At 49.3% G+C, this 10,480-nt stretch overlaps 1 non-coding gene and 2 pseudogenes across 1 annotated transcript; 2 read left to right on the top strand and 1 right to left on the bottom strand.

Moving 5' to 3' along the window:
• Positions 1-714: 714 nt before the first annotated feature.
• Positions 715-833, bottom strand: LOC129022006 (5S ribosomal RNA). Its single transcript, XR_008496191.1, has one exon. It is a non-coding gene; the product is annotated as a 5S ribosomal RNA (ribosomal RNA).
• Positions 834-4,829: 3,996 nt separating this feature from the next.
• Positions 4,830-7,022, top strand: LOC129006812 (dual specificity protein phosphatase 5-like; annotated as a pseudogene).
• An 83-nt stretch (positions 7,023-7,105) lies between these two features.
• On the top strand, positions 7,106-7,230 carry LOC129023896 (small nucleolar RNA SNORA51; annotated as a pseudogene).
• Positions 7,231-10,480: the final 3,250 nt, after the last annotated feature.

Here is a 10,480-nt window from a genome sequence, read left to right as displayed (position 1 = left end):
TCTGGGCTGGCGCCTGTGGCACCCGCTGCCCCTGCCCGCCCCTTCCCCCGGTTTGGAAGGTTGCGACGACGGCGCGCCGCCCGGTGGGTGAATTGAATGGCCTGGGCGTTCCGGGAGCGGGAAGGCACCGCGAACGGCAGGGGACCCGCGCCTGCGGCTCTGGGGTTCGGCCCCCTGCCCTCCCAGGCTGGAGCCGGGCTCCTGGCGGGGCGGCGGCGAGGCGGAAGCGGTGGGATGCTGCTGCCCGGCGTGTAGTAGGGGCGGACCCCCAGGAGGAGGTCTCCGGCTGGGCTGCGGCGGAGGTGTAGGTGGGCGATAAAGGGGGAGCAGAGCGAGGGGAGGTTGGGGAGCATGGTGACCGTAGGGGGAAGGGAGGCAGCGGGGAAGCCAAAAAAGCCTGCAGGAGTCCGGGCGGGCGCGGTGGCTCCCGCCTGTAATCCCAGCACTGTGGGTGGGAGGCCGAGGCGGGTGGATCACTAGGTGAGGAGGTAGAGACCATCCCGGCTAACAGGGTGAAACCCCGTCTCTACGCAAAATAGAAAAAAAATCAGCCGGGCGTGGTGGCGGGCGCCTGCAGTTCCAGCTACTCGGGAGGCTGGGGCCGGAGAAGGGCGTGAACCCGGGAGGCGGAGCTTGCAGTGAGCCGAGATGGCGCCGCTGCACTCCAGCCTGGGCGGCAGAGCGAGACTCCGTCTGGAAGAAGAGGAAAGAAAAAGCCTACAGCACCCGGTATTCCCAGGCGGTCTCCCATCCAAGTACTAACCAGGCCCGACCCTGCTTAGCTTCCGAGATCAGACGAGATCGGGCGCGTTCAGGGTGGTATGGCCGTAGACGCCGAGACAGGCGCCTGGCTGCCCCAAGAGCCCGGCCCAGCCATGCCCGGCGGATTGCAGCCGTCACCGCCTGCCGGGGCCGCGGGGCTCGGATCGGGGACCCCCGAGCCGCTCGCCCGCGGCCTTCCCCCGGCTCCCCAGCTCCCGAGCTTCCACCACATGGGGCCCGCTCGGAACAGGGAGTGCTCCGAGGCGTCAGGGCCCAGGGCCCACGATCCTGGGACCCCCTCCTGGTCCTCCGCCCTGCCGCGGAGGTGGCGTTTTGGATCCCTCGCCGCTCAGGCGCTCCCGCGAGGCCCCCTCTTGCCCCACCCTCCCGGAGCCGTCAGGGCTGGCCAAGGGCGACCAGCCGGCCGGGCCGCGCGGGGCCTTTCTCTCCCAACGCCCCCAGCACGGTCGCGTGTCCCGACCAAGGCCCGTCCGGCCGGTGGGCAAGAGGGCGCGGGGGCGGGTAGCGGGTCGGGGGGGTGGCCCCGCTTTGCCCCGGGCTGCCACTAGAGGCGGCGGCCTGATCCCGGGTGAGAGGGGCTGAGAGAAACCCAGACACACCCCGCCACCACCAGGAGCAAATCCACTCCCCCACACACAGACACACCCGGGCGCGCTCGCACGCGCGGGAGCTCGCACACACAGGCACGGACAGACACACACACACACACAGACTCACCCACACAGACACACACACACGCGACTTTAAGGAGAGCAAGGACAAGATGGATGGAGAGATAGAAACCGAGGGAGGGAGAGAGACAGCGATCGAGAGAGACAGGGGAGGGGGAGAGGGATGGAGACAGAGTGGCTGAGAAAGAGAGGGACAGAGCAAGGGAGAGAGAGAGACAGAGGGAAGAGGACAGAAGTAGGGCGAGGTCCAGGGGGAAACCTAGAAGAGGAGGCGGAGGGAGCTAGAGAGTGAGAGCGATAGAGCCTTCGAGAGGAAGCGCTCGGCTCCGGTAGGCAGCGCCCTTTTGAGCAGGCCGGGATAGGGTGGAGGGTGCTTGGGCTGCGCCAGAACACCGGGGCCAGGTGGTCAATGCGAGAGGACGAACGGCGCGTTGCGTCCTGCTTTTTCTTTGTTGAATTGCTTGCTTTGAAGGTGGGTTTCGTAGGCTCCTTACGTTTTTGGCACCTCACTGTGCTCTTGGTGCCGTGCAGTGGGCCCCTAGATTTGCAGATTGCGCCCGCCGGTTTGGCGGGAGTCATGTCACCGGGCGTTTCTGAGGTCGTGGGTCTCTGGCGTGTCCTCGGGACTGGAGTTGACACGAAGTGGGGGGCAATGAGAATCCGAGTGCACAGGGCCAGTTTTCCTGGTGGCTGGCGAAGCAATGTCCTTCCCCGTGTAAAGCAGCCCCTGCGTCCTGGTGCGGAGGTCTTGGCTGGCGCCCGTGGCACCTGGTGCCCCTGCCCGCCCCTTCCCCCTGTTTGGAAGGTTGCGATTGCGCCGATGAGTGAATTGAATCGCCTGGTCGTTCCGGTAACGGGAAGGCACCGGGAACGGCAGGGAATCCTGGCCTGCACCTACTTGATCTGAGGCGTCCCGCCCAGTGTCTGCTAGATCCGGTTTCATCGTGTTGTGCGACCCAGCCTGAATACTTGTGATGTTGTTGCCTGGCTGTGCTGCAGGGTAGCCCCCACTAAGCGGTCCCGGGCTGTGGCGTAGGCGTAGGTGTGCTGAAAAGGGGGAGCAGATTTACGGCCCGGTTGAGAAGTAAGGCGACCAAACGGTAAAGAGGGAGGAACTTGAAGTCTAAACAAGCCTGCGTCTCCTGGTTTTCTCAAGTGGCGTTTCATCTAAGTACCAGTCAGGCCCAGACTCTGCTGATCTTCATGACATCAGAGGAGACAGGACGCGTTCGGGGTGGTATGGCCTTAGACGCTGGTAGTGCCGACTGACTGCCCCAAGAGCGCGGCTCAGCCAGGCCCGTCCGACTCCATGCGCCACCTCCATTCCGGTGCCACGGGGATTTTATCCGGACCCGGGAGCTGCTCGCCGGAGGCCTGGCTGGTTTGCTCTCCGTGTCTAAGCACCGCTGCCCGCCGCCTTTCGCCTTCTGTTGGCCTCTTAGAGCCTTCCGTGATTGCTTGTGCCTAGGCCACTCGCTGGACCTCCGCAGCACCACCCTGTTTCCGCGCGGGAGTGCCAGAGGCCTTTTCCCCTGCCCAAGCTCCGGGATCTCCAGGCAGCCTCCATTCCGCCGACTCTCCAGGCCTTCCCTGGCTCCGGAGCTCCAGAGCGTCCATGACTTTGGGCGGCTCCGGACTTGGTGTGCTCTGAGGCGTCAAGGCCCAGGGCCCACAGTCCTGGGATCTTCTCTGGTCTTTTGCCTTGCGGCCGGGGGATTGTTTTGGATCCCTTGCTGCCCCTCTTGCAAGGCCCTCTCTTGCTTCACCCACCCAGAGCCGTTTCTTTAAATTTTCAACCATGTTCTGAACTGCAGCTTTACAGTTGAATATTTTCTTTCAGAATAATTTGATTCTGAACTCGGTTTTTCTTAACATATCTGAATTGTTTCATGTAAGCCGGCAATTTCACATACTTTTACTTTTTCTTTTTTTTAATTTTTATTTTTGAGACAGAGTCACATTATAATCTATTACTTCTACTAGAGATCTGTTTCTTCCTATTTAATGAATTATTGCTTTTCGTATAGTCTGAAATTTGTTTTTCCTCTCTTTCTTTCTCTTCCTCTCTCTCTCTCTCTTTCTCTCTTTCTTTCTTTCTGACGGATTCTCGCTCTGTTGGCCAGGCTGGAGTGCAGTGTTCGATCTCGGCTCACCGCAACCTCCGCTTCTGGGTTAAAGCCATTCTCTTGCCTCAGCCTCCCGAGTACCTTGTACTAAAGGCGCGCACCAACGTCGCCTGGCTAGTTTTTGTATTTTTAGCAGTCGCCTGGCTAGTTTTTGTATTTTTAGCAGTGACGTGGTTTCTGCACGTTGGCCAGTCCGGTCTCAAACTCCAGACCTCGGGTGATCTGCCTGCCTCGGCCTCTTAAAATACTAGGTTTACAGGTGTGAGCCACCGTGCCTGCCAGCTTTTACTTTTTCTAAAAGCCATGTATTACCCTGTTCAAGGTACTAGAGTACCTGTTTACATTCCTCTATAATATGGCGAACAGTACTAATTTGGGGCACACACTCTTCCTTTGTCTTATTGAATTCAAGTACCTTTTCGTCAGGTTTGACTTCCAGGTTCTCTAAATACGCTTTCTGGAGGCTGAAGCAATCATATTGCCGGAGATATTTCTTTACCTTTTTGATAACTGGTCTAAGAAACAAAGATTTTACATTTTATCAGGATAATTATCTGTGTTTCATGTTGCTTGTTTGTATTAGGTTTTTGATTACTTGACAAAACAGCACTTAAAAGGGTTAAGGGTTTTTAAAAAAATTCGTGTAACTTTCTGTATTTCATTTTGAAGTATTTGGATTATCATCCTGGTTAAATAAATGACTATTAATTCACAGTGACATTTGATACTGTTTTGATAAAGTGTTTTTAACCTTTTGATATCTTTGGCAAGCTTTCCCAGGATCACATCCTAAATTGTCTTTTCTTTTTTTACCTTGAATTAACTTGGAGTTCCAGAGGGCCCTGAAACTTTTCAAAGGTTTATAAAAGAGACATATTAAACTAAATCGGGCTCATTTGAAGATGATAAACTATATGAAAGACATTTTCAAATAAGTTACACTAGATCTTCTTTCAGTTATATTTTATGGGTGTGCTATTGATCTGAATGTTCCAAAATTGTGTAAAACTCCTAGAAATCTAAGATGTCATCAGTTGTAATTCTGCTTATGTTGTTTGCCACAAAATAACCAGTTTCTTGTCAATTTCTGGTTATAATAAACTTTCATCAGATTTTTAACCATAATTATTCTATTCTAAGTTTTTGTTATCCATAGTTATTGTTTTGAGTTTTCTCTAAAGGCATCTGCAATCAGATTCATAGAAAGAACTCTAACAAGTACTCTTGAATACAGATTTCTAATAACTTTAAGACCAATGGAAAGCAGAGCTGCACCGCGGTTGGGGCCTAGTTCCGTCAGCAGCCGCAGCCCCATGGGTCGCCCATGGGGACCCTGGCCTTGGGCACCTGCGGAGCACGTGACGCTGGGTCGCTGGGTCGCTGGGTCGCTGGCGCCAGTGTGCAAGATGCTCCGCAAGGAGGCAGCGGCCGGCTGGATGGTGCTTGGCTGCCGGCCCTACCTGGCCTTTACCGCCTTGAGCGTGCCTGGCTCATTCAACATCAACCTCTATTCAGTGGTGTGCGCCAGCCCGGGGCGGCTGTGGGGTCAGCGTGCTACTTGCTGCCAGATGCCTCGGAGCACGCTGCTGCTGCAGGAGGGCAGCATCCTGGTGGCCGTGATGGTGCTGAACTAAGGGAGCCGCCACGGGCAGAAGCTGTGTGAGGAGAGTGCCCGGCGGGTTGTTCTCACCTCACTGCTCGCCTGCCTGCCCTCCTGTTGGCGGGTCTACTTCCTCAAAGGGGGATATGAGACCTTCTTCCAGGGTTGCATGGATGTAAAACTCGTTTCACTCGTTTCAAAGTGAGAGAGCTCTCATCAGCCAGTGTGGAAAGCTAGTAGTGCTAAACATCAACTACAGGCCAGCTTATGATCAGTGTGGTCCAGTTGAAATCCTTTCCTTCCTCTACCTTGGAGGTGCCTACCATGCATCCAAGTGCAAGTTCCTCATCAAGCTACACGTCACAGCCCAGCTGCATGTCCCCTTGTGGACCTGCCTGTGAGGCTTGCAAGATCCACCTACATAGAAATGGATCCTTGTGGAAGAAGGCCACATGGCTGACATTGGCTCTCACTTTCAAGAAGCAATAGACTTCATTGACCGTGTCAGAGAAAAGGAAGGCAAGGTCCTGGTCCACTGTGAAGCTGGGTTCTCCTGTTCACCCACCATCTGCATGGCTTACCTCATAAAGACCAAGCAGTTCTGCCTGAAGGAGGCCTTCAATTATGTCAAGTGGAAGAGGAGCATGATCTCACCCAACTTTGGCTTCATGGGCCAGCTCCTGCAGTAGGAATTTGAAATCCTCCCTTCCACACCGAATGCCCAGCTTCCCTCCTACCAGGGGGAGGCAGCAGGCTCTTCATTGATAAGCGATTTGCAGACATTTAGCCCTGACTTGAAGGGTGTCTACTGCACATTCCCTGCCTCAGTGCTGGCCCCAGTGCCCACCCACTGGACAGTCTCAGACCTCAGCAGGAGCCCTGTGGCCACAGCCACATTCTGCTAAAACTGGGATAGAGGAACCAGCTGAGCCCCAAGAGCAGCTATGATTTTTGTTTTTAAGAATGGACATTTCACATCTGTGCAATACTGAAGACCTCACTTTGTCATCTTGCCCCAGTGACATAGTGAGAGGTCACCAGGCTTGCAAATGAACTTCACACAGACCTCAGGGTAGGTTCTCAGGATTGAAGGAAGGCCAAGCAATTACAGGAGCACAGCATGTGCTGACTACTGTACTTCCAGACCCCCTGCCCTCGCAGGACTGCCCAGTCCTTGCACCTCAAAGTTCACCTTTTCATTTCAAGCATAAGGCAATAAATACCTGCAGCAACATGGGAGAAAGAAGTTGCTGGACCAGCAGAAATGGCACTTATGAAGCCAATTCATTTGAAAGAAGCACAATTTCCACCTTATTTTTCGAACTTTGGCAGTCTCAATGTCTGTCTCCGTTGCTTCAGGAAATAAGCTGATCACCATCTAGTCGGGAAAGTAACCCTACAGGGTTTGTGGAGACATGATATCTATGCCAATTTGAACGCTGAAATGTTTTTTACATACCCTCTTGGGTCCAATGGAGGCAGTTGGTTGAAGTAGCAAGACGTTGGCCTTTCTTGGACTTGTATAAGTATGATACAAATATACACTTGAATAAGTATGACTGTTATTCATACTTGAACTTATCTCATTGCACCTCTTCTCAGCAGCTCTTCATTTGAGAAAATATTTTTTCAGATCATAGATCAAAAAATCATACCATCAAGGTGGCGGCAGCAGGTGCCAGGAGGAAAAGGGTACTTGCTGTGTATCCTGGGTCAGTAATGTTGAAAACTGTCTTCTTCAGCTTCCTGTCCTTCTATGTGTTGTGTCTCTTGTGACAGTTGTTTTGTCTTCAAGCCACTGACTTCTGGAATTTGCAGATTTTGCAATCCATGCAAATGTGAACAAAAGCTCTATGTTACTGACCATTGTTGTTGTTGTTTATAGTGCAAAATAAAAATAGCAAAAAGGAAAAAAGATCAATGGAGGCCTTTTGGTGCTTATCACAGGCTGTGCTCTTTCACTGACTGAATAGAAAGAGGAGGCAGAGTAAACCTATCCTATATACACCTCAGTCCAAGCCTGGTCTGTATTATGAATGGGGCAACATGGAAAAAGAAAATAAAATCAGCAGACCACATAAACATTTCCAGAACTTTCTTTTTTAAAAAAATTTTTATATTTCTCTTTTATTAACTACCAAGTGCTTAGGAAAAAAGATGTCCAGAACTTCTAATGAAGAAACTGATGAATTCATGAAATTGCTAATAAGATTTAGCAAAACAAAAAATTAATTACATGAGATTGAATAACTAATAATGTTTTCTTGACTTTTATTTAAAATACTGATGGCTCTTTACTTATATATTTTGTTTCCCAAATTTAAGAAAATATTTTCTCTTATGCTATCTAAAGTTTTCAGCAATTTGATAAAGCATACATTTGTGAACAAAAGTGAAAACATTTATTTTTTTCTTCCTACTAAGTACCTCCAAAATTTGGAAATGATTTCATGAATATACTTATTTTTAATGGAAATGTAATTATTTCCATAAGTTCAATAAGAATCACCTCTATAGCAAGATACAATTGGAAATATTGGTTACATTGTCATGACTTTGGAATGTCATATTTAAGGGGTTTATAGATACTGTAAACAAAGTCTAAAGTCTGTCTTGATTTGGCTACCTAGCCTCAAGGGTTTGTTGTTGTTATTTTTGAGACAAGGTCTCCCTCTGTCGCCCAGGCTGGAGTGCAGTGGGACGAGCGTGGCTCACTGTAACCTCTGCCCCCTGGGAGGGGGAATCCAGTGATTCTCATGCCTCAGCCTCATGAGTAGCTGGGAGTCAGGCTGGTGCCATCACGTCGGACTAATTTTTGTATCCTTTTTTTTTTTTTTGACGGAATTTTGCTCTTGTTGCCCAGGCTGGAGTGCAGTGGCGCAGTCTCGGCTCACCTCAACCTCCGCCTCCTAGGTTCAAGTGATTCTCCTGCCTCAGCCTTCCAAGTAGCTGGGATTACAGGCATGCGCCACCATGCCCAGCTAATTTTGTATTTTTAGTAGAGATGGGGTTTCTCCATGTTGGTCAGGCTGGTCTCGAACTCCCAACCTCAGGTGATCCACCTGCTTCGGCCTCCCAAAGTGCTGGGATTACAGGCATGAGCCACTGCACCCAGCCTTAATTTTTGTATTTTTAGTAGAGATGGGGTTTCACCATTTTGGCCAGGCTGGTCTCGAGCTCCTGGCCTCAAGCAATCTTCCCACCTTGGTCTCCCAAAGTGCTGGAATTACAGGTGTGAGCCACTGTGACCAGCCTCAAGAGGTTTTTAAATCTGAAATTACAATGTAGCCAGTTGTTTTTCTTGATATGCTTATGCAAGTGATTAGGCAAAATTTGATAAAACTGAACTCATTCTGCGAAACATTTTGTCTTTCTCTGATGATCTTTGGTAGAAATTGGGAAGACTGTGAAGAGAAAAGTAATGTTTCCAAAGAACAGCTGTAATACACCTGTTGCTAGAATATAGCCCTGTGCATTGTTTTTGAGTTTTTATTATTTGCCTGTAGAATGAACTGCATCCTAAATTTTTCTAGGTTCCCCCAATCCAGCTTTCTTCCATGTAAGTACCAAGAGTCGCTGTGTTCCTGAAGCCCTGTAAGTTGAAACTAGGTGGTTTTATTGTGTGTGTGTGTCAGAGTCTTGCTCTGTCACTCAGGCTGGAGTACAGTGGCCCAATCAGCTTACTGAAGCCTTGAACTCCTGGGTTCAAGTGTTTCTCTTGCCTCTACTTCCTAAGTACCTGGGAACTACAGGCATACATCACCATGACCAACTAATTTTTAATTTTTTTATAGATGATGTGTCTCTTTGTTGCCCAGGCTGGTCTCAAACTTCTGACTTCAAGCCACACTCCAACCTCAGCCTCCCAAAGTGTTGGGATTACAGCTTTGAACCACAATATCCAGCATAAATGGATTTTATAAGACAAATCTCATAGTTGATGTATGGGCCATACAGAAAGTTCACTGACCACCTGATGCCATAATCAGAGACATTAAAACTGCAAACCAGAACAAGAAGTTGATTGGCTTCATGATGTGGGCAGCTTTTCCCAAGATAATAGAACAAGACTCCCCATCACCGTAAGAATCTTGCTTCTTTTAATTTTTCTTTGCTTATGCCTACCTCTTTTACTTGGCATGATAATGACATAATTGAAATTTCACGATTGTAGCTACTGTGGGTAACTTGACAGAACCTGATCTAAGAAATCCTTTAGTGCACCTAGTAGGTAACTTTGGCAACATCCCCAGCACAGGTTTTTGTTTATATTGTACCATTGGTCTTTTTTATTTTTTTTAGATAGCATTCTTGGCTTTAATTCAACCCAGTCATGGGATACCAGACAATAAAATTGCTCCATATTAGTTTTTGGTTAAATAAGAAAATGCCTGTGTTATTGCTAATTCTATGTGCTGTACCTGAAAAATTTTTCTGGAGAAGTTGAGACCCAAATACACAAAATAAAAAAAAGTCCACATGGTTATAACAGACCTCACCTAGTTCCCTATAATGATTTGATTTATTCAGTTGATTGCATTTAATCCTAGGTTCATGGCTCAAAATCATTATGTAAACTGGGGTTATCATATTACTATTAACCTTGCTTTTTTTTTTTTTTTTTTTTTTTTGAGATGGAGTCTTGCTCTGTCACCCAGGCTGGAGTGCAGTGGTGCAATCTTGGCTCACTGCAACCTCCGCCTCATGGGTTCAAGCAATTCTCTGCCTCAGCCTCCCGAGTAGCTGGGATTACAGGTGGCCACCACCATACCCAGCTAATTTTGGTATTTTTAGTAGAGATGGAGTTTCACCATCTTGGCCAGGCTGGTCTTGAACTCCTGACCTTAAGATCCACCCGCCTTGGCCTCCCAAAGTGCTGGTATTACAGGCATAAGCCACTGCACCTGGCCTAACCTTGCTTTGTATTTTATTTTTAAAAAACTTTGTGCCCATGGCTTAACAAATTTATGCAAAAGTGCAACTCCTAAGAAAATAATTCTGGCCCAGAACTTTGGATGATAGCAAAGGCCTACGGAACAGACAAAATTGGGCTTAACAATGGACTCCAGGTGGACTTAGCCTGAGAGCCACTCCCTCTAGACCTCTCTTGTTGCTCAAATGTGGCAAAAAAGGGTTTTGCTAGTCGTGATTCATTTCCTTTGGATACAGGGCTAGACCAGACTAACAGCTCAGGACAGGTACATCTCAGCACTGAGGGACAATCAGAATCTAACTATAGTACGATTGGTTAGTGATGCTTTCAAAGAACAATCTTGATCAAAAAGGGGAAATGTAAAAGT

Source organism: Pongo pygmaeus, chromosome 1, assembly GCF_028885625.2.
Source record: "Pongo pygmaeus isolate AG05252 chromosome 1, NHGRI_mPonPyg2-v2.0_pri, whole genome shotgun sequence".
NCBI classification, from domain to species: Eukaryota; Metazoa; Chordata; class Mammalia; order Primates; family Hominidae; genus Pongo; species Pongo pygmaeus.
The sequence above is the reverse complement of the archived record's forward strand: the minus strand, read 5'-3'. Positions and strand labels throughout refer to the sequence as shown.